Here is a 25,148-nt window from a genome sequence, read left to right on the forward strand (position 1 = left end):
GACTAAAAAGCTTCTGTGCAGCAAAAGAATCAATCAGTATAGTGAAGAGCCAACTTACAGAATGGGAAAATTTTTTGCCAGCTACTCCCCAGACAGAAGACTAATACCTAAAATATACAAAGAACTCAAAAAATTAAACCACCAAAAATTAAAGATCTAGTCAGGAAATGGGAAAAAGAAATGGACAGATACTTCACAGAGAAGAAATACGAATGGTCAACAAATATATGAAAAAATGTTCACCATCTCTGGCCATTAGAGAAATACAAATTAAAACAACTCTAAGATTCTATCTTACTCAATAAAGAATGGAAATAATCAAGAAATCAAACAATAACAAATGTTGGCCAGGCTATGGTGATAAGGAACTGTCCTTTATTGTTGGTGGGAGTATAAACTAGTACAGCCATTATGGAAATTAGTAGGAGACTTCCCAAAGAACTGAAATGAGGAATTCCATATGCCCCAGAGATCACCCTGCTAGGTATCTTCCCCATACTACAGAAATACATGCATACCAATATTTATAGTAGCATAATTCAAAATAGCTAAATCCTGGAAACAGCCTATATACCCATCAACAGATGATTGGATAAAGAAAATTTGGTATCTATATATAATGAAATACTACTCTGTTACAAAGAATGACAGATTTGAGACATTTGTAGGAAAGTGGATGCACCTGGAAAATGCAATGTTGAGTGAAATAAATCAGACACATAAGCTTAAATAGTGTATGCTATCTCTTATTTGAGTGAGGCAAAGTACAAGGAGAATAATAAAGGATGGATAGAGGGAGACAAGGAGATGGATCTCTTGCAGTAGGGAAATGATCCAAGGGAAAAAGCATGAGGTGTGAGGAGGAGAGGAAAGGGAAATAAGTAGAACAAAGGTATGCCATGTACAGGAACCTAATAACCTCAATTAATGTAAACATTATATGCCATAACATGAGCTAAGATTAATAATATCAAGAAGAATGAAAAATGGAATAGGGGAACTGGAGGAGTAGGAAGGGAGTGAGGGGGAAGGGGATTTAAAAAAAAGAAAGAAACAAGCTGTGGTATGTGCATGTAACCACTCCCCAAGATGATTGTAAAACTGCATGAACAGCAAACATGTGCCAATAAAATTTAAAAAAAATAAATGGTGCTGGGAAAACTGGATATTCACATGCAAAAGAATGAACCCATGTATTTCACTACGTACTAAACTGAAATCAAAATGGATCAATGATCTAAATGTTAAAACAGAAACACTTAACCTGCTGGAAGATAAAATAAGTACAACTCTCGAAGACATAAGCATAAGCAAAGACTCTCTGAACTTTGGGCCACTCTCTTTTGTGTTCCAATGGCACAAGAAATAATACTGTACCAAGAATCAACAAATGAGATCATATTAAATTAAGACCTTCTGCACAGCAAAGGAAACAACCAAACGAGTGAAGAAACAATCTACAAAATGGGAAAAAATTTTGCCAGCTATTCCACAGAGGATTAACATCAAGAACATATAAGGAACTCGAAAAAATTAACCCCCTCCAATAAAAGACCCAATCAAAAAATGGGCAGCTGAAATGAATAGCCACTTCTCAGAAGAAGTACCAATGGCCAATACATGAAAAAATGCTAATCATCGCTGGCTATCAGCACAATACGAATTAAAACTGCTCACAAACTTCTTACTAGGCTCCATAATGTCCTCCAAATCTTTTTCTGACTGCCTGTCTGTCCTCATCTACCCCTACTTTTCCCCTTATTGATTGAAATCCACTCACTCTGATCTTCCTGTCCCATTACATACCAAGCTTGTTCATATCTCAGGCCATCCCACCTATTGCTCATTCTGCTTGAAGAGTGCCAGTGGACTTCTTTTTATCATTTAGATGATTAAAGTGATACCCAGATGTCACTTTCTCAGAGAGGCTTTCCATAACCACTGCAGCTAAAGTAGTATCATGGCACACTGAGTCACATTTATCACAATATCCTACTGCAGCTTCTTTGTAACACTTATTTGTAGTTGAAGTTTTTATTCATTTCTTTTTTATATGTTTATTGTTCATCCTCCCTCACTAGAACATAAACTTCTTAAGGGCACTATTACTGTCTGTCATTTGTTTGTCTTTTTTTTTTGCTGGAGGAAGGATTGAACCCAGGGCCTTTGCACCAAGCTACCTCTCCACCCCTTTTTAAAATAATTTATTTATTCTATTTTGAGACAGAGTCTTGCTAAGTGGGTGTAAGTTACATAGGCTGGGCTCAAACTTGGGATCCTCCTGCCTCAGCCTCCTAGAGTTCTTGGATTACAGGTGTGCTTGGCCTGTCTGTCTTATGCACAGCTGATTCTCCAGGACCTAAACCATGTAATCCACAAAATAGATACACAATAAAATTCTGTTTAAATTTGCTATTCTTGGCAGAGGAGGAGGCTTCCAGGCCACCATACCACTGCTCCCAGAGCAAAGGAGGTGAGCCACGTGGGAGCCAGCAGCACCCCCCCACACACCCTGGCCGCCCGATGAAATGAGAAGACAGGTAAAGAAGTCTCAAAACCAGACTTGCAGATCACCTACAGCAACCCTGAACTGGCAACAAAAGAGGATCTGGAAAAAATGAAATCAGAAATAATTTCTCACATAGCAGCAGAGATTGTGCTCATAGTGGAAGACATGGTTAATAAATCTAGAGAGGAGCTGAGAAACATGATAGAATCCCAACATAGGAAACAAATGGAATCCATAAAACAGATGCAAATAGATTTCCAGATTAAAAACTCCATTGAAAGTCTACACAGCAGAATGAGCCAGTGTAGGACAGAATTTCAGATATAGAAGATAAGACTGCAATTAATGATCAGGAAAAGAAAAATTGCTCTAAAATATTAAGGGACTATGAGAAATCAATCCAGTAGCTGCTAGACAATGCAAAGAAGAATAACATAAGACTGACTGGAGTCAATGAAGAAACAGGAGAGAGTGCAGATGACATAAAAAAACTGTTCACAGGGCCGGGGGTTTAGCTCAGTGGTTTCGCTGCCTGCTGCGCAAGCACAAGGACTAGAGTTCGATCCCCGGTACCAAAAAAAAAACAAAACTGTTCACAGAAGTTATGGCAGAAAACTTCCCAAGCAGGGGGAAAGAATTTAACATATAGATAAGTGAGACATATAAGACTCCAACTAGCCTTGATCAAAAAAAATCTACACATAGGCATATAATTGTTAACATTCCAGAAACCCAACAGAAGAAGAAAGTTCTACAAGCAGTGAGAGAAAAGAAATAAATCACATACAAAGGAAAGCCCATCAGAATCACAGCAGACTTCTCAATGCAAACCCTCAAGGCAAGAAGAGCTTGGAGTGATGTATTCCAAGCCCTAAAGGAAAACAGCTTCCAACCCAGATTGATGTACCCTGCAAAACTATCTTTCAAAATTGATGGTGAGGTGGCTGTGCCCTGCTCCGTCTGGCTTGCCCCAGCCACTTGCAACCAGGAGACTGTAAGGACCCCCTGGGCACATCCACTAGCCGCCAGCTTGGCCGCGTGGACACCTGCAACAACAGCCCCCCCCCACCTCTGGCCTCTTGGCTGTGCAGCTACCTGGTTCCACAGTACAGAGGAACAGGGGGGCATAAATGCCATTGTCCTGAGCTGCAGAAGTGAACAACAGAGGGCCTCTCTCAGGCTCCCTGATGAAAACTGAAGCCCACTGGAAAAGTGAAGAGAATCTCTGCAATAAAGGCACACCAGACCACTGTACTTGGTAAGTTGGAGGGATCATCACCTCCCATTTGAACCTGAACTATCTTCAGGGGAAAGGCAGCTGGAATCTATAATAGAACCTTGCAGAGTTCAACCCTGCAGGAGGACAGGGAGCTCAACTTGGGACTTGCAGCCAGAAATCTCCCTAAATCTCACGGGTCTGTGACTGGCTTACTAGACTCATTGACTTATAACAGCACACTGCTGCCCACGTTCTTTTTTTGTTTTTTGTACCGGGGATCGAATTCAGGTCCTTGTGCTTCCACAGCAAGCAGCAAAACCACTGAGCTAAATCCCCAGCCCCCCACATTCTTTATTGTGACAGGAGAGACTTACCCTGAAGGAGTCCCTTCATTTTTATCTATTTGTTATTTTCAAAACTACCACTATTTTTTTCTCTTATTTTTGATTCTTTTCCTTCTTTTTCTACTCTTCTAAAACCTTCATTTTTTCTTTTTTCTTTCTCTCTTTTCTTTCTCTCTCTCTCTCCCTCACTCCCTTGTTATCCCACATTGTTTTTCATCTCCCTTTGTGTTCCTGTTCTGGCCTTAATTCATATTTCTTCTTTATTTTTCTTTTCTTCTCTTTCCTTCTCTCACCTATGTCCTCTAGCCTCACTGCTAACCTTCCCGTATCCCTCTACCTATCTATTCCTCCCTCCCCAACTCCTTCTAACTCCCCATTCTGAAGGGTAAAGTTGCTATATTGAAGAGTTTATTCACTATAAACATATGTTGGGTTGGTCCTTGATCTTGATTTAATTCACACAGTTAAAGGTGATAGGTTAGTAACCACCACAAATTATCATTTTCTAAAAGGAACTTGATGCTATTGTGTTGCTGATTATATCACTTGGACTAAGGTGTTGTGATTGATCTAATCAGTTGTCCTTTCTGGTATAATGAAAATGAGACAACCTTAGTGCCATTAGAGACTCAAAACCTAAAGACCAGCTATACCTGGAAGACACCTCTGAGAAGTAATCATTCCATAAGGGTTCTAAATACACCAACAAAAATACTTACATTAAGCAACTTCAAAGTATCAACCCAGGAACTAAACCAAGGACAGTCCCAAAAACAAAAATGAGAAGACATTTAAGCAAGGCACAAATTCAGACTTCCAGCCCACCAAAGGCAAGTTCTGGGGGAAATGAGGTGGAAAAGTCTGATAATCAACCACCTGGACACCCTGAACTGATAGCACAGGAAGTAACAAAACAGATGAATGAGGCTTTAGAAAAATTCAAAGAAATAATCTCCCAGATAACTACAGAGATGGTGAGCAGAGTGAAAAACATGATTAGAGGCTCTAGAACAGAAACAGATTTAAAAAAATAGATGAGCTCAGAAACATGCTAGAAGCCATGAATGCCCCACATAATAAAGAAATGGAAACCATGATCGCCCAACATAAGAAAGAAATGGAATCCATGAAACAGATTCAAACAGATATTCAGGAGATTAAAAACTCCATTGAAAGCATGCATAGCAGATTAAGGCAATCTGAAGATAGAATATCAGATATAGAAGACAGGACTGTGGTTAGGACCATGAAAACAGAGATTTCTTAAAAATAGTAAGGGACCACAAGAAATCAATCCAGCAGCTGCTAGAAGATCCAAAGAAGAATAACATAAGACTGATAGGAGTCCACGAAAAACAGGAGAAAATACAATTGGCATTAAAAAAAACTGTTCACACAAGTAATAGTAGAAAACTTCCGAGACAAAGGTGGAGAATTGGACCTACAGATAAGTGAGGCACATAGAACTCCAACTAGCCATGATCAAAAAAATTCTACACCTAGACATATAATAGTGAAGATCCCAGAAACCCAACAGAAGAACAAAATCCTACAGGCAGTTAGAGAAAAGAAACAAATCACTACAAAGGAAAGCCCATCAGAATCACGGCAGATTTTTCAACATAAACCCTTAAATCAAGGAGAACCTGGAGGGAAGTATTTCAAGCCCTAAAAGAAAATAACTTCCAACCTAGACTGTTGTATCAAAATTATCTTTCAAAATCAATGGAGAAATTAGATAATCCCATGATAAAGAACACCTGAAAAATTTCATGAACACCAACCCAGCACTCCAAACAATTCTAAGCAATATCCTAGAAAATCACAATGAAGATCACAACTCCATGAGGCGCAACAGAGGGAAGCCACCACGCAAGGTAGGAAATTAAAAGGAAAGGAGGAAAAATAGGAAATAGAAGAGCCAACAATAGTAAAACATCATGACAAGGATGAGTCAATATCTATCAATTATAACTATCAATGTTAATGGTCTCAATTCACCAATCAAAATAAATAGACTGACAGGATGGATTAAAAAGCAAAATCCAACAATATGTTGTATACAATAAACACAGCTAACTCCAAAAGAAATACATAGAGTGAAAGTAAAAGGATGGAAAACAGTTCTCCACACCACAGGAACCCAGAAAAAAGCAGGGGTAGCAATTTTATTTGCAGACAAAGTAGATTTCAAACCAAAACTAATTAAGAGAGACAGAGATGGTCACTACATCCTTGTGAAGGGAACAGTCCAAGAGGAAGAGATGACAATCATAAATATATATGCACCACATATGAATGCCCCCAACTATACAAAACAAATATTAAGGTACATGAAAAACCAAATAAGCACTAATACAATTGTAGTGAGGGACTCAATACCCTATTATCACAAATACACAGATCAATCTAGACAAAAAATTAACAACAAAATTCTATAACTGAACCAAGCTATTGAACAACTGGATTTAATAGATGTTTACAGAGTATTCCACCCAAAAAAATCAGAATACACATTATTTTTGGCTGCATATGGGTCATTCTCCAAAATAAACCACATGCTAGCTCATAGGACATGTCTAAGTAAATGTAAAAGAATTGAAATTACCCCCTGTATATTATCAGACCATAGTGCAATAAAATTGGAGATCAATGATATAAGAAACTGCAAAACTCCCACAAACACATGGAAATTGAATAACACCCTCCTGCACAACCAATGGGTCACAGAGGAAATTAAAGAAGAAATTAGACAGTTTCTACAAGTAAATAATGATGCCAGTAAAACATTTAGGAATTTATGGGACACAATGAAAGCAGTTCTACGTGGGAAATTCATAGCAGTGAATGCCCATATTAGGAAAACACAGAGAACTCAAATAAATAACCTAATGCAGAACTGCAAGCTCCTAGAAAAAGAAGAGCATAACAAACCAAAAGCTCGTACAAGAGAGGAAATTATAAAAATCAGAGCAGAAATCAATGCAATGGAGATGAAGAGAACAATACAAAAAAATTAATGAATCAAAGAGTTGGTTTTTCAAAAGAATAAATAAAATCAATAAACCTTCAGCCAACCTTATCAAAAAAAAAAGGAAAGAAAAGGCTCAAATCCATGCAATTAAGAATGAAAAAGATGAAGTAACAACAGACCCAGCAGAAATCCAGAGCATCATCAATACCTACTTCAAGAACCTGTACTCTAATAAAATGAAAAATGCAGGAGAAATGGACAGATTCCTAGATACATACGAATTTCCAATGTTAAATGAAGAAGATATAGAAATTCTAAACACCCCAATTACAATGAGTGAAATTGAAAATGTAATAAAAAATTTACCAACAAAAAAAAGCCCAGGTCCTGATGGCTTCATGGCTGAATTCTACAAGACATTTAAAGAAGAACTATCACCATTACTCTTTAAACTCATCAAGGAAATTGAAAGGGAAGCAAGGCTTCCAAATTCATTCCTGGAAGCAACTGTTACTTTGATTCCAAAACCAGGGAAAGACCCAACCCAAAAAGAGAACTACAGGCCAATCTCCCTAATGAACATAGATGCAAAAATCCTCAACAAGATACTGGCAAACAGAATACAGAGGGTCATCAAGAAGATCATACACCCTGACCAAGTCAGATTTATCCCAGGGATGCAAGGATGGTTCAACATTCATAAATCAATAAATGTAATACACTGTATTAACAGAGTCAAGGACAAAAACCATATGATCATCTCAATAGATGCAAAAAAGGCATTTGACAAAATCCAACACCCATTCATGGTAAAAACCCTACAGAAAATTGGAATAGAAGGTCTTTAGCTCAACTTGATTAAGGCTATCTATGAAAAACCAAAAGTCGACATCATACTAAATGGTCAAAAACTGAAAACTTTCATGCTAAAATCAGGAACAAGACAAGGATGCCCACTATCACCACTCCTGTTCAATATAGTTCTGGAAATATTAGCCACAACAATTAGAAAAGAAAAGAAATAAAAGGAATAAAGTTAGGAAAGGAAGAAGTTAAACTGTCATTATTTGCTGATGATATGATACTTCACATAGAAGACCCAAAAATCTCAGTCAAAAGACTTCTAGACTTAATTGACAGATTCAGTAGAGTAGCTGGATATAAGGTCAACACTCAAAAAACAATAGCCTTTTTATACACAAATAATAGACTCACTGAGAGAGAAATTAGGGAAACAATTCCTTTTATAATAGCATCCAAAAAAAATGAAATCTCTAGGAATCAGTCTAACAAAGGAAGCAAAAGGACCTCTACACTGCAAACTAGAGCACTCTGAAAAAGGAGATCGAGGAGGATATAAGAAAATGGAAAGACGTCCCTTGTTCCTGGGTAGAAAGAACCAATATAGTGAAAATGGCCATAATTCCAAAACTACTATATAGATTTAATGCAATGCGGGTTGAAATTCCAACAATATATTTCACAGAACTAGAGAAAACAATCCAAAATTTCATTTGGAACCAGAAGAGACCTAGAATAGCAACATCAATTCTAGGCAACAGATACATGGCTGGGGGTATTATAATCCCCAACTTGAAACTATACTACAAAGCTACAGTGATAAAAACAGCATGGTATAGGCAAAGAAACAGTCCCAAGGATCAGTGGAATAGATTAGAAGATGCAGAAATAACTGCAGACGTACTCAGCAACCTCATCTTTGACAAAGGAGCCAACCATCCTCACTGGAGGCAAGACAGCCTCTTTAATAAATGGTGTTGGAAAAACTGGATTTCAACCTGCCAAAGATTAAAACTAGACCCATACCTATCACCATGCACTAAATGAAGATTGAAGTGGATTAAAGATCTAAATATTGAGACAGAAACACTAAATTTTCTGGAAGATAAGTTAGGTAGAACTCTTGAAGACACTAGCATAGGAAAAGACTTCATGAACAAAACCTCAGCAGCACGGGAACTAGCAGAAAGAATCAACAACTGGGATCTCATCTTATTAAAAACTTCTGCACTGCAAAAGAAACCGCCAACAGAGCTAACAGACAACCTACAATGTGGGAAAAAATTTTCAGTAGCTATACCTTAAACAAAGGACTACTATCTAGAATATATAAAGAACTGGAAAAAAATCAGATCCCCCAAATTCAAAGACCCAATTCAAAAATGGGCCTCTGAAATGAACAGACATTTCTCAAAGAAGTAAAAGCAGCAAATAAATATATGAAAAAAATGCTCAACATCACTGGTTATTCAAGAGATCCAGATGAAAACAACACTGAGATTCCACCTCACCCCCAGAAAGAATGGCTGTTATCAAGAAATCATCCAATATTAAATGTTGGCTGGGGTGTGGGGAGAAAGGAACCCTTCTTCCTTGTTGCTGAGAGTGCAGACTCGTGCAACCACTATGGTGATCAATATGGAGATACCTCAGAAAACTAGGATTAGAGGTCCCATTTGACCCAGCTATTCCTCTGCTGGGTATCTTCCCAAAAGAGTTAAAAGAATCATACCACAGCAATATATGTGCACCCATGTTTGTAGCAGCACAGTTTGTAATTGCTAAAGCTTGGAAACAGCCCAAGTGCCCATCAACTGGAAAATGGATAAAGAAGATGTGGGTTTTTTTTTTAATAAAATGGAGTACACCATAGTGCAATAAAATTGGAGATCAATGATATAAGAAACTGCAAAACTCCCACAAACACATGGAAATTGAATAACACCCTCCTGCACAACCAATGGGTCACAGAGGAAATTAAAGAAGAAATTAGACAGTTTCTACAAGTAAATAATGATGCCAGTAAAACATTTAGGAATTTATGGGACACAATGAAAGCAGTTCTACGTGGGAAATTCATAGCAGTGAATGCCCATATTAGGAAAACACAGAGAACTCAAATAAATAACCTAATGCAGAACTGCAAGCTCCTAGAAAAAGAAGAGCATAACAAACCAAAAGCTTGTACAAGAGAGGAAATTATAATGATCAGAGAAGAAATCAATTCAATGGAGACGAAGAGAACGATACCAAAAAATCAATGAAGCCAAAAGTTGGTTCTTCGAAAGAATAAACAAAATCGACAAACCCTTAGCCAACCTTATCAGAAAAAGGAAAGAAAAGGCCCAAATCCATGCAATTAGGAATGAAAAGGGTGAAATTACAATGGACCCAGCAGAAATCCAGAGGATCATAAATTTACTATTCTTCTGTAAAGAGGTTGAGAAAAGATGGAGAGAGGAAGGAAGACACTTGATTTGGGACGTAATGTGTTTGGCAAATGGGAAACAGGTAGGACAGGGATTTCAGAAGGGTAATGAATTATTCTACTCTTTTCTCTCATTATTTAAAAAACTTTTTAAAAATTCAGAAGTGGAAAGTTTTTTGTTTTCAATTCTAATTAATGTTTCTTCAAAAGTGAATTTGTTGAATAAAAATTTGGAATTTTTACCCTTTTATATAGCATTGGCTTTCCAAAACACCAATCTTGAATCTTTGACCTTATCCACTGTTTTGTTGTCATTGTTTTTCAAGCATTTTTCCTCCCCCTTTCTAAAGGATCTACTATCTGAACCTTACCATGCAAGTTCAAGACCCAGGAAAGCACAAATATCAATGCTTTCTTTCCTTATGACCCTTCATTATAATGATAGCAATCTCTTCATGCATCCATATCCACACTTCTGTCTCTATTTCCCATCAACAAGGGTCAGGTATTTCACAAGCATTAAATTCATGCTTTTACATCCATATTTCTATCTCTTCCCCATCAGCAAAATCTACATGTTTTGTAAGAATGAAATAGTCATGTTTTTCTTAGATATGTTGATCATTTTCTACATTTGAACAAAATTTTCTATTCAAGGTATATTATCTCTGCTGCATAATTTATTTTCTTACTCAATTTTAATGGAGTTTTCTTAAAATAACTTTAAAAAATCTTTTTCATTAGCTGGCTTTCGGGCCAGGGATTTAGCTCAGTGGTTCAGGCGCCTGCCTCACAAGCACAAGGTCCCAAATTCAATCCCCGCTACCAAAAAAAAAAAAGGAAGATAGCGATTAGCTGGCTTTCACTGGCTCACATATACTACTCAAGAATGTTGCTATGACCTAGATATGGATTTATGAAGATGATGAAAAGAATAAACAATGAATTACTGACAGATGAAAACATTATTATTTTTCCTTAGAGAAATGCATATACCTATATACAAAGCAAAACACCTTTGGAAACCAGACTACCTTGTTAGACAGGCTTAACCTGTTGTACTTTATTCCAAAAGTGGAAAGCAAAATATATGAGATTTTTAAAGCCAAACATATTTCTACATGATATAGCATGTCAACTTCATGAGGGCTTTGACTTGGCATTTTTCAAAAACTGTTTACAAGTGTCGCAAATAATCAGAATGAACATGGACGTGCAATTGTAACTGGTCAGCAGCCAAGTAAACTCCTATAGGCTCTTTGTACTAGGCCCAAATATGGATTTGTAAGAATAGGCCTTTCGCCAATAACTTACCGAGAGCTCTAAGAAATGAATCATTGTTGAAATTTCTTTTAGCCTGTGGCTGGTCTGGAATCTTGATTAAAGAGCTTCTTTTTAGAGCTGTCAACATTTGGGCAACCACATATGTTGGAGGAAAAACCATAATATTACTCTGAATGTGACACTGTGATCATTCTCTCTTTTTTTAAAATATTATTTTATTGGTACATTTTAGGTATACAATATAATGACATTCATCATTGGAAATTTGCACCTTTACATAATCTCTCTTGGTTCTTATTTTTCCCCCTTCCCCTGCCCTCCCTTCAACCCCTCCATCCCTCCCTATTTACCAAGAGTTTGTTTCCATTTTCTCATATTAATTCCATTCCCTTCTTTCATTCCCCTACCCCTACCACTTCCTCTTCCCCTTTGCCCCTTTTCTTCCTATTTCACATTATCTATTACACCTTTTAGTCCTTATTTACACTTTCAGTTTCTCACACTAGAGAAACTATTCAGTATTTACACGTGTGTCCTATTTATTTCACTTAAGAGTATCGCCTCAATGTGCATCCATTTAGCTATAAATGTCTCTAATTTCTCTTTTTATGGCTGAGTAGTACTCCATTTTATTTTTTAAAACCACATTTTCTTTATCCAGTCTCCAGTTGTTGGGCAATTGGGCTGCTTCCAAATTTTAGCTATTACAAATTGTGCTGCTATGAACATGGGTGCACATATATCACTGTGGTATGATTCTTTTAATTCTTTGGGGAAGATACCCAGCAGGGGAATAGCTGGATCAAATGGGACTTCCAGTCCTAGTTCTTTGAGGTATCTCCATACTGATTTCCACAGTGGTTGCACCAGTCTACACTCCCACCAGCAGTGGAGCAGTGTTCCTCTTTCCCCACAGAGCTGCCAGCATTTGTTATTGGTTGATTTCATGATAGCAGCCATTCTTTGTAGGGTGAGGTGGAATCTCAGAGTTTACATTTGCATCTCTTGAATGACCAGTGATGTTGAACATTTTTTCATATGTTTCTTTGCTGTTTCTACTTCTTTGTCTGAGAAATATCTGTTCATTTCAGATGCCCATTTTGGGACTGAGTCTTTAAATTTGGGAGGTCTGATTTTTTAAAGTTCTTTATAGATTCTAGATAGTAGACCATTGTCTGAGGAACAGCAGGTGAAGATTTTTTCCCACATTGTGGGTTGTCTGTTCACACTGCTGGTGGTTTCTCTTGTTTTGGAGAAGCTTTTTAGTAAGAAGAGATTCCACTTGTGTTTTTTTTTTTCATACCAGAGATTGAACTCGGGTCCTTGCACCTACGAGCCAGGCGGAGGAACCACTGAGCTAAATCCCCAGCCCCTGAGATCCCACTTTTTTATTGTTTGTTCTAGTTCATGGGCAACTGAAGTTTTGTTCATAAAATCTTTTCTTACACCAATGTCTTCAAGAGTTCTACCTAATCTCTCTTCCAGCCAATTTAGTGTTTCTGTTTTAATATTTAGTTCTTTAATGTGTTTTGATTTTAGTTTAGTGCATGGTGAGAGATATAGGTCTAGTTTTAATCTTTGACAAGTTGAAACCCAATTTTTCCAGCACCATTTATTAAAGAAGTTATCTTTCCTCCACTGAGGGTGTTTGGCTCCTTTATCGAAGATAAGATGGCTGAGTGTGTGTGTGGAGTTGTTTCTGCACCTTCTAATCTGATCCACTGGTCCTCAGGTCTGTTTCTTTGCCAGTACCTTGCTGTTTTTATCACTGTAGCTTTGTAGTATAGTTTCAAGTTGGGGATTGTGATACCCCCTGCCATGTCTTTGTTACCTAGAATTGCTTTTGCTTCTCTGGGTCTGTTCTTATTCCAAATGAATTTTTGGACTATTTTCTCAAGGTCCATGAAATATGGTGCTGGTATTTCAATTGGTATTTCATTGAATCTATATAGCAGTTTTGGAAGTATGGCCATTTTCACTGTGTTGATCCTTCATACCCAGGAGCAGGGGATGGCTTTCCATTTTCTCATATCATGTTCAATCTCTCTTTTCAGAGAAGAGGTCTTTGATTTCTTTCATTAGGTTGATTCCTAGGCGTTTCAGGTTTTTGGATGCTATTGTGAAAGGAATTATTTGCCTTTTTTCTCTCTCAGTAAGTCTGTTGTTTGTGTAGAGGAAAGCTATTGATTTTTGTGTGTTGACCTTGTAACCAGCTACTTGACTGAATTTGGTTATTAAGTCTAGAAGACTTTTGGTGGGATTTTTGGGGTCTTCTATATAGAGTATCATGTCATCTGCAAATATCGACAATTTGACCTTTTCATTTCCTATCTTTATTCCTTTTATTTCTTTCTCTTGTCTGATTGCAGTGGCTAATGGTTCCAAAACTATATTGTACAGGAGTGGTGATAGTGGACATCCTTGTCTCATTACTGATTTTAAGTGTGAAGGATTTCAGTTTTTGACCATTTAGTATGATATTAGCTGTTGGTTTTTCATAGATAGCCTTACTCAGGTTGAGATAAAGACCTTCTATTCCAATTTTCTGTAGGGTTTTTATCATGAATGGGTGTTGGATTTTGTCGAATGCCTTTTCTGCATCTATTGAGACGATCATATGGCTTTTGTCCTTGATTCTGTTAATACAGTGTATTACATTTATTGATTTATGAATGTTGAACCATCCTTGCATCCCTGGGATTAATCCCACTTGGTCAGGGTGTATGATATTCTTGATGATCTTCTGCATTCTTTTTGCCAGTATCTTATTAAGGATTTTTGCATCTATGTTCATTAGTGAGATTGGCCTATAGTTCTCTTTTTCAGTTGGGTCTTTCTCTCTTTAGGAATCAAGGTGATCCTTGCTTGCAGGAATGAATTCAGGAGTATTGCTTCCCTTTCAATTTCATTGAAAAGTTTAAACAGTAGTGGCAGTAGTTCCTCTCTAAATGTCTTGTAGAATTCAGCAGTGAAGTCATCAGGAGCCAAGCTTTTCTTAGTTGGTAAGTTTTTAATTACATTTTCAATTTCATTGATTGATATTGAGTTGTTTAGAATTTTAGGTCTTCTTCGTTCAACTTTGGTAATTTATACGTATCTAAGTATCTGTCCATTTCTTCTCTGTTTTCCATCTTATTGGCATAGAAGTTCTTGAAGTAGGCATTGATGATCCTCTGAATTTCTGCTGGGTCCATTGTAATTTCACCCTTTTCATTCCTAATTGTATGGATTTGGGTCTCTTCTTTCCTTTTTCTGATAAAGTTGGCTAAGAGTTTGTCAATTTTTTTTTATTCTTTTGAAGAACCAACTCTTGTCTTCATTAATTTTTTGTATCATTCTCTTCATCTCCATTGAATTGATTTCTTCTCTGATCTTTATAATTTCTTCCCTTGTACAAGCTTTGGGTTTGTCCTGCTCTTCTTTTTCTAGAAGCTTGAGGTTCAGCATCAGGTTGTTTAATTGGGCTCGCTCTGTTTTCCTAATATGAGTCTTCACTGCAATGAATTTCCCTAAGACTGCTTTCATTGTGTCCCATACATTCCGATATGTTGTATTGTCATTGTCATTTACTTGAAGGAACTGTCTGATTTCTTCTTCAATTTCCTCTGTGACCCACTGGTTATTGAGAAGTGTGTTGTACAATTTCCATGTGTTTAGGAAATTTTTGTGGTTTCTTTTGCTATTGATCTCCAATTTCATTGCACTATGGTCTGATAATATACAAGGGGATAACTTCAATTCCTTTGCACTTACTTAAACATGTTCTATGAGCGAGTATGTGGTCTGTTTTGGAGAATGACCCGTGTGCACCTGAAAAGAATGTGTATTATTTTGTGGGGTGGAACATTCTGTAAACAAGTCTTAAATTCATTTGTTCAAGAGTTCGATTGAGTTCTAGTATTTCTTTACTTATTTTTAGTCTAGTTGATCTATCTATTTGTGACAGTGGGGTATTGAGGTCCCCCATTACTATCATATTAGTGCCTATATGACTTTTCATGTCATTAGTACTTGGGAGCACTAGCATTTGGTGCATATATATTTATGGTTGTCATCTCTTCCTGTTGGATTGTTCACTTCACAAGGATGTAGTGTCCTTCTTTGTCTGTCTCAATCAGTTTTGGTTTGAAATCCACTTGATCTGCAAAGAGGATAGCTACCCCTGCTTTTTTTCAGGTTCCCATTGCATGGAGTATTGTTTTCCATCCTTTAACTTTCAATGTATGAGTTTCTTTTTTTTCCAGACTTTTTTTTTTTTGTTATTGGGGATTGATCTTGGGACCTTGAGCTTGCGTGGCAGGCAGCAGAACCACTGAGCTAAATCCCCAGCTGTGAGTTTCTTTTTGAATTGTGTGTTTCTTGTATGCACCATATTGTTGGATCTTGCTTCTTTACCCATTATGCCACTCTATTTCTTTTGATTCATGAATTGAGACCATTATCATTGATGATTATAACTGATACATATTCACTTATCATTATCATGACATTTTCTTTTTGTTGGATTCTCCTTTACATTTAATTTCTTGTCATGCCTGATGGATTCATTCTGATTGTTCCATCTCGTTTCCCTTTGGGGTTGCTGTAGGTGATCTGGAACTCTGTTTTTGAGGCTTGTTTATGTGTTTTCTCATTTCCATGGGGGGGGTGCTTCTGGTGCCCACGCGGCTCACCTTCTCTGCCCTAGGAGCTTGGGATGGCATCAGGGGAGCTTCCTTCCAGGTTCTGGGACCAGCTCAGCTTCTCAGCCCTAGAAGCTTGGGATGGCGGTGGGGGAGCTTCCTTCCAGGTGCTGGGACCAGCTCACCTTCTCTGCCCTAGGAGGCTGGGATGGAAGCGGGGAGCTTCCTTCTGGGTGCTGGGACTGGCTGAGCTTCTCTGCCCTAGGAGCCTGGGATGGAGGCAGGGAGCTTCCTTCTGGGTGCTGGGACCAGCTGAGCTTCTCTGCCCTAGGAGCCTGGGATGGCAGTGGGGGAGCTTCCTTCTGGGTGCTGGGACCAGCTGAGCTTCTCTGCCCTAGGAGCCCAGGATGGAGGTGGGGACCCGATGGATTCATTCTGCTGTGCTTCTTGGGGTTGTGATCCTCATTGTCTTTTCCTAGGAAATTGTGTAAAAATTTTTGGAGTGCTGGTTTGTTGTTCATGAAGTTCCTAAAGTTCTCTTTGTTATGAAAGTATCTTATTTCTCCATCCATTTTGAAAGATAGTTTTGCAGGGTACATCAATCTGGGTTGGAGGCTGTTTTCCATTAGGGCTTGGAATACATCACTCCAAGCTCTTCTTGCCTTGAGGGTTTGCATTGAGAAGTCTGCTGTGATTCTGATGGGCTTTCCTTTGTATGTGATTTGTTTCTTTTCTCTAACTGCTTGTTGAACTTTCTTCTGTTGGGTTTCTGGTATCTTAACAATTATATGCCTATGTGTAGATTTTTTTTGCTCAAGGCTAGTTGGAGTCCTATATGCCTCGCTTATCTGTATGTCTAATTCTTTTCCCCTGCTTGGGAAGTTTTCTGCCATCACTTCTGTGAAGAGTTTTTTTATGTCTTCTGCATGCTCTTCTGTTTCTTTGTTGACTCCTATCAGTCTTATGTTATTCTTCTTTGCATCGCCTACCAGCTGCTGGATTGAGTTCTCATGGTCCCTTATAATTTTGAAGCAATTTTTCTTTTCCTGGTCACTAATTGTAATCTTATCTTCTAAATCTGAAATTCTGTCCTCACATTGGCTCATTCTGCTGTGTAGACTTTCGATGGAGTTTTTAATCTCTTGGAAATCTGTTTGCATCTGTTTTATGGATTCCATTTGATTCATATGTTGGGATTCCATCATGTTCCTCAGCTCCTCTCTAGATTTATTAACCATGTCTTCCACTATGAGCACAATCTTTGCTGTTATCTGAGAAATTATTTCTGATTTCATTTTTTCTAGATCCTCTTTTGTTGCCAGTTCAGGGATTCCAGGTGGTTGAGTATCAGAGTGTTCCATCTCATTTCCCTTTGGGGTTGCTGTAGGTGATTTGGAAGTCTGGTTTTGAGACTTGTTTACATGTCTTCTCATTTCAATGGGGGGGGCAGGGGTGTGTGTGCTGTTGGCACCTGTGCAGCTCACCTCCTCTGTCCTGGGAGCTGTGGTACAGGTATTCTCTCTTCTTGAACATCAGTTAGGTGCTGGTAGTTTCCCTGATCTATTTTCTAACCCCAAGCAGCTCTGGATTTAAACAATTCTTAGACTCAGTGTTAGTTCAATTAATTCTTTTGACTCTTTTAAAATTCTGTAACTTGCTTTTCTGTGCAGTAATTATTACCCTAACTCACCACATAAAATCTTTGTTTTCCCATGCAATTCCTAGGACTTTTGAATATATGAATGACACACAATCAGTTGTATCTGGCTCTAAGCTCCCACACTGGTTTCTTTTTGAGTACATCCAACTTCTTCAGTTTCTCTCATTTTCATTGGTCCCAAGTGGCCAGGATCAGCCTCTTGCCAAGACTGTAGTCAGGAGTCTGCATGAGTTCTTCCCCTACTCCAATCAGGACTCTGCTTATTATTCATGGGAATGGTGTGGGGATAGTGATTTCTACTCCCTTTTTTTTTTTGGTACCAGGGATTGAACTCTGGTCCTTGCGCTTGCACAGCAGGCAGCAAAACCACTGAGCCAAATCCCCAGCCCCTCTGCTCCCTTCTTTCACCAGAAACTTGACAAGAGCTCTAAGAATTGAATGTTCTACCTCCTTTAATTGTATCTAGCTATTAGGTTAACTTGATTCAAGAGACAGAATTTTTCTCTTGCTGATCTTTTTGTCAAGGACTTAAAACAAGTTTCCTCAGACACTAGGCCAGAAGAACATTAATCTGTGTCCTAAAAAGCAGTTCCTCACATGCAGACAAGCTGATGTCCTAAGATTAGTTCATCTCTTAGATTTTCTGCTGCCTTAAGATGAATTTACCGCCATCTCAGATAGCTCTGTCCATTTCCCCAAAAAATATTTAGAAAAAGTCTTTTTCTTCTCGTTTGGTTTAGGAAATACAGTCATAGTATTCAAGAGGATTGATCATTAGTCCCAAATTCTTGCACTGTTTTTTTTTTTTCAGGAAGCTTATAGATCCTCATATAAGTAATACTCTCTTGGGGTGGGGATTTAGCTCAGTGGTGCCACTGCCTGCCTTGCAAGCACAAGGTCCCTAGTTTGATCCCTGGTACCCCAAAAAAGTAATACTCTCTTATTCTATATCCTAGCCTTTCAAAGTGAACTTACAGATTACACATCTTTCTTCTCCCTTACTTGACCAATGTAGGCTTTGTTCATACAGCATCTCTAACATTTTCCCAAGCTTGACAGAATTTCATGGAGCTATAGCGTGTCTCTCTGCCTTATTCTGCATGGGCATCATCCTCTTCTTTCCACCAGTTTGTCTACCCTCCAACCAACTCCTACACACCCATGATTACAAAGCTCTCTGGGATATTAAAAGCAACCACCACTACTACCTTGCATGCATGGGCATGTGTGTGCACTCACAAGTTGGAAGCCCCTTGGATTTAAACAATTTAACAAAGATGGGGAAAAAAATGCATGCTTGAAGGCAAAATAATGACATCTTTCAAATCAATATTTAGAAATACTTTCTCATTGTTTATAAATTGGAAACAAAACAGGATTTTAGAGTTTACCACTAACATAATACAAGTCCCCACTGTCTCTTGCCTGGACCCCTAAAACAATTTTCCTTTTACTCTTCCTCACCTATAACACATCCCCACACAATATCCATTGTTCTTTTAAAGTCATATAATTTACTTCTTTGTTTAAGTCCTTTTGCTGGCTGCTAATTTGACAAAGAATAGAATCCAGACTCCATACTCTGGCTTCCAAGGCCTGATCTTTCCACCTGTCCCAACTCATCTCATGCACTTCCTGCCCCTGGCTAACTACTCCATTCACACCAGTCCTCAGTTACAGTTTCTGGGATATGACAAGCTCTCACCTCAATTAGGACCTTTGTAGCTGCTATTCTTCTACCACAGAAGCTGTTCTCTTGGATCAGTCCACAGCTGGCTTCCCTTTCGAGTTTCAGGTTAAATGTCACCTTCCTAGAAAGATCTTCCTTTATCATCCTATCACAGTAATGGTGATGATTATTATATCACTACTATTCTATAATAATAACAAGAATAGTAATTAATAATAGCAGGTAAGAAAAATAGTAAGTCATCCTTATCATTCTCTATCATTGAACTTTGTTAGCTTTTTGTGACATGAATTTACATTCTATTTACGTGTTTGCTGTCTGTGTCTTAACCTTGAATATAGCTTTCCAAATACAGCAGCATTGTTTTTCCTATTCCCTGTTGTGTTCCTATCTTAAGGCATAATGCCCAACATATATGAAACAATCACTAAATATTTGAAGGAATAAAGCTTTAGGATTAGAAAGTAACTTAGAAATTATCTTAATAGTTTAGTCCCTTAGCCCAAGTCAGTATTTAATTTTCAGCCTTCTATATTACGGAGGCCACTTCAATAGGTTTTATGCTGGTGAACAACAACAGAAGAACAATAGGACAGCACTCTTTCCCATTCCCTCAGTGATTATACCTTACTTGTTCTTACATCAGCTTTGCCTTTCACCACATAGACAAATAGTCATGTGAGTCATTTTTTCTTAGCTAAGCACCTAGTCTTGTGTGACCACTCTTTTGTGGGGAGAGGCTATAACTGAGTAGTTTCCAGATTAATAATCATCTAGGCATTCAAGAGATCATAAACAATTGTCTATGAAGATCTCTAGTCATCCTTTAATATAGTATTTTCCAAACCAAGGCCTTTGAATCATCAATGCATATTATTAAAACTATGGTCTGGTGAAATTCTTATTTCAGTCATATATATGACTGTGCACATATGTGTGTAGTATGTTGAGATAAACTGTATTTTTTATTTTGGAAAATCACCAGTAACAAAAAGTCTGAAAACCATTGCCCAAACAAATGTTCAATGTCTTATATTAGAAAGGAAGGAGGCTGGAGATGTAGCTCAGTGGTGCTGCGCCTGCCTGGCAAGCGCAAGATCCTGCGTTCAATCCCCAATACCAGAAGGAAAAAAAAAGGAACAAAGGGCTGGGGATGTAGCTCAGTGGTAGAGTGCATACTCAACAAGCAGAGGCCCTTAGTTCAATACCCAGGGACAAAACAAGAAAGAAAGAAAAAGAAAAGAAATGAAGGCCTAGGATGGTATTCAGGTTGACTCTAGAGCTCTTTTCACTTAGATCTCTGAAGCTGTTAAAGTCTGAGCAGGATGAGAAAGATAATTCTCATTCATGATATACTGAGAGAGTAAATGCTAAGGAAATGTAGCATGATTATGGGCAGCACTGACAGGCACGCTATAAAGTGGGACCAGAGAGCTTGATTACAGTTTGACTGGGGGATGCAGGCATGTAATTGTCAGAGAGATGATTTTAACCAGAGATGAAAGGAAATTCTGTTTAGGAAAAAGAATAGCATAAACAAAGCTGAGTGCCTGAAATGACATAGTGTGTAAATATACTTTAAAAAAAAATTTAGAGCTGGGCATGGTGGTACACACCTGTAATCTCAGCACTCTGAGAGGCTGAGGCAAGAGGATCACAAGTTTTAGCCAGCCCTTTCAATTTAGCAACTTAGTGATACCCTGTCTCAAAAAAAAAATCTTTTTTAAAGGCTGGGGATATAGCTTAGTGTGAAGGCCCCAGGTTCAGTCTCTATTACCTCAAAAACAAACAAACAAAAAAACAACTTAGGTATCAGAAACAATTTATTTGGCTAGGAAACAGGCTGGCACTCTCCTCTTGCAGGTGAAATGTGTAGCATACCTGACTAAAATAGGGAGGCTGAGAGAAAGCTGCTCCTCTGGTCTTCCTAATTATAATGACTGGCTTGCAGAATCCAGCTAAAGTGTCATTTAATGTGTATTTGATTCAGCCACCTCTGTTCATGTCCTACAATATCAGGAGGGCTTTTCATAGTAACAATAACTAGAAATAGCTGAGAAAGACCGAGTACCCACTGTGGGGTAAAGACTGTGAACACTTCACTGGACAGTTAATTTCATCAAGATTTCATAATATATCAACACATCATAGCTAATATTTAGTGGGAATGGTATCTATATTTTTCCTTCAGTGAGTAGCCAGTGAGGCTAGGGATTCACCTCTCTTCCAGTTTAATATGATACCTTCTTTTATTGCATTAATCAAATCTGTATTTTTTCAGCCCTCTTATATGTAATTCTCTTTTTTCTCAGGATGTTTCACCTGAAGTTTACCATTAAATCTGAGTCTTTATAACCACCTACAAAAATTCTTACTCTATTAAATATTGCAATTTTTCTTTTATTCCACAAATCTTTATGAAATCTCTAATCATATGTCCTGCACCATGCCAAGCCCTAGAAATGCAAACACATCCAATCAGAAATAGTTGTTGCCTTTGAAGGGCTTTTTTTTTTTTTTTGGTACCAGGGATCGAACTTGGGACCTTGTGCTTGCGAGGCAGGCGGTGGAACCACTGAGCTAAATCATTGGCCTAGGGCTTACTTTCTTAAATGAGCAATCACAGTGACATGTGTTAGGTATTTTAAAAAGAAATTAAACATAGGTAGAATTATCAGATAAAATATGGGATGCTCAGTTAAATTTAAATTTCAGATAAATAGGCTTGCTGCTTCACTGTCTCCTGCCTGCTTGCCGTAGACTATTTCTTCTCTGCAATGCCCCTCTGCCATGCCACCCTGCCTTGGAGCCAGCCAACTGTGAGTTGAAACCTCTACAAACTTCAAGTCAAAATAAACCTTTCCTTCTTTAAAAATTTTTTTTCAGGGCTGAGGATTTAGCTCAGTGGTTCTGGTGCCTGCCTCGCAAGTGAAAGGTCCTGAGTTTGATCCCCGGTACCAAAAAAAAAATTTTTTTTTCAGATGAATAATGTAGAATACATTAATTACTGTAAGTGTGTCCCATTTGATCTGGTAAGTTCAGAGCAGGAGCTTTTAAATTAGTCTAAGAAGATGAGAAAAATACTTCCTGGAAAAAGGCACATTTAAATTGAAACCTAAATTTTACTCTGTGTACCAAATCTTTATTAATGGTATTGCTAAGTAGGATTTGGTTCTCTACAAAATGCCTTCTGCCCATTCTTCAGATATGGTGTTCTCTCTCTTTGTCTCTGTCCCTGTCCCTGTCTCTGGCTAGTGTTCTTCTCATAGTGTGAAAAGAAAGGTCTTTTAAACACTTCTCTTTTTATAAAAATAATAACTTACAAATTAGAGTCTAGGCTGAAACTTCTCCCCATTGGACAGAAAATTCTGCTGCATAACTTCCTGTGTGACGCTATTAAGTATCCTTCTGGATATTAGCAGCTCAAAATTTTAAGATGCCCATACCCATTTAGGCTACACAAGCTATTAACTGGGTGGCATAACTTTTAAAATGAATTATTTATATATATTCTCCAAAGAGAGTACCTTATTTTTAATTTTTAAAAAGGGACTAGAAGCTGGGTCTGGTGGCACACACCTGTAGTCCCACCACTTGGGAGGCTGGGGCAGGAGGATTGCCTCGAGTTTGAGGCCAGCCTGAAATAGAAAGAGAGACCCTGTCTTTAGAAAATAAAAAGGACTGGAGAAACAGATCTGATCCCAGATATGATGCCACCCCACCACAGACCTTGTTCCGTGATAATGATGAGATAGAAGGTGAAGGTGTCACAGATCCAGGGATGGATTACATCATTCCCCCAACTGGGTCAGCAGCTTCTGGTCTAATAGTTGGAGGCAGAAAGAAGATCAGAGCCCTTGAATAGATAAAGGTGGAGATAGAGAGCAAGGATGAAAAGCCCAACAGGATGGACACGGATAGCAAAGACAGATTCAAATATGTCTTTGCAAACAAGGGTTTGAGAAAAGAAGAAGCATCCCCTAGAGAAGGATGCAAAAACCTCAAAAAACCCGGGACAGGGATGTAGCTCAGTGGTGCCATGCCTGCCTGGCAAGTGTAAGCTCCTGAGTTTGATCCCAGTACTGGGGAGGAGGGGGACACCTAAAGGGCCCAAGTATACTCCTGTGCCCATCTATGAAGAAAAGCTACTCTTCAGCAAAGTGGAAGGATTATCCTAATGCAGTTGCTATGGCACAGAAAGCTTGGAGACTGAATTGGAAATTGTCAGACAACTGATTGTCTGAAAAATGATGTGGCATAACCACTTTTTGACTTGATCAGATTGTTAACATTGCTTTTCTGTTAGTCAGTGGGACTTATAGAGCCAAAGGAGAAGTTTCCATAGTTCCATATGGACAAACCATGCACCAGATGACCTGCCAAGACTTCAGGATCCTCCACCAATACCAGACTTGCCACCCAGGAAAAGATTGTGGCACCAGGCCACTAAGTTTTATAGTTTGGTGGGATTGGAAGATATGACTGTGGACCAAAGATTGTCAGCCCTTATGCTTCGCAGGTCTTAAAGCCTGTATCAGGCATGATTCTGAGATAAAGCCACCCAAACCACAGCTCCTGTCACAAATCTGTTATCCCCTGCTCAAGAGCCTCATGTACTTTTCCATTACTTCTATCTCCACCCAAATCAAATCCCGATGATCAACTCTATGTGCCAGGAGTTTTTCTGGCCTGGCAATGACTTGCCCAAGTGTCTGCAGTATCCCAGTTGTCTGCATTGCCTTTGGCTTCATGGTACCTAATGTGAAATACAAGGAAGCTTACATTTCATTTCTGTTTGTCCACCTGAATGGAGAAGAACAGAGATTGCTTTTGTGATCTATCACTGTGGTAGCAAACCTATGGCATGTGTGCCACAGTGTGTGGTTTGTATCATTGAAAATTGTAGGACCGGGGATTTAGCTCAGTGGCAGAGTGCCTGCCTTGCAAGTGTAAGGTCCTGAGTTCAATCCCCAGTACCAAAAAAACTGTAAAAGGTTCACCACCACTGGTCTATTATCTGATTCAGAACTGCATAGGCAGGGATGTAACCCTTCAGGTCTCAGCCAGCAATCCCACTATACTGTGCTGCTGCAGCAGAAGATCAGATTCCAGACTAAAAAGTATATTTTAGATTTTTATGATAAATATTACCCACTGGGGAATACAGAATGTGAACATGTGTTCTTTCTGAGACTCCAGTGCTAATGTGAATGCAGCTCTTTGCACAGGAACATATGCTATCAGAGAATAGGTTTACACGGCGACCTGCAGTGACCCAGCCTCTTTGCAGTTAGGGGTCCTCCACACCTCCAGTGGGGTGAATATAGTGGTAGGCAGGGGAGTGCGTGGTGAGCAGTCTTTCCACCCAATCACTCAGTCCTCTCTGGAGTGGCCTTCAAACAGCATCTGGGACTCCACTGTCAACTAAACTGAAAGATGCTGCTGTCCTTCCACCTGGAGCTTGCAGGAGTAAAAGAACTTCTAAGCTGATACTCTTGGGAGAGAGAATCTGCCTGTCTTAAGAGGATGTGAGCTAATGGCAATTCATGGAGTGCCTAAGAGGTACTATGCTGCACTGGGATGAGAGCCTAAGAGATGATCCTAGAAATGGATTTTG

General features: G+C 38.6%; 1 protein-coding gene and 1 pseudogene across 16 annotated transcripts in view; both read left to right on the forward strand.

Annotated features, from left to right (window-relative positions):
* Ccdc18 (coiled-coil domain containing 18) overlaps nucleotides 1-9,696 on the forward strand; it is a 181,221-nt gene extending 171,525 nt beyond the window's left edge. For all 16 annotated transcript variants that reach the window (XM_021255355.2, XM_021255359.2, XM_087213132.1 and 13 more), the window contains one exon: nucleotides 1-9,696. This exon is cut by the window's left edge and continues 13,435 nt beyond it. The gene's annotated coding sequence lies outside the window, so the exon portion shown is untranslated.
* A 638-nt stretch (nucleotides 9,697-10,334) lies between these two features.
* Nucleotides 10,335-24,492, forward strand: LOC110348394 (cysteine-rich protein 2-binding protein pseudogene; annotated as a pseudogene).
* Nucleotides 24,493-25,148: the final 656 nt, after the last annotated feature.

Source organism: Heterocephalus glaber, unplaced genomic scaffold (assembly GCF_053883595.1).
Source record: "Heterocephalus glaber isolate CG9 unplaced genomic scaffold, H.glaber_assembly_v1.0 deba00001442, whole genome shotgun sequence".
In the NCBI taxonomy this organism is placed as follows: Eukaryota; Metazoa; Chordata; class Mammalia; order Rodentia; family Bathyergidae; genus Heterocephalus; species Heterocephalus glaber.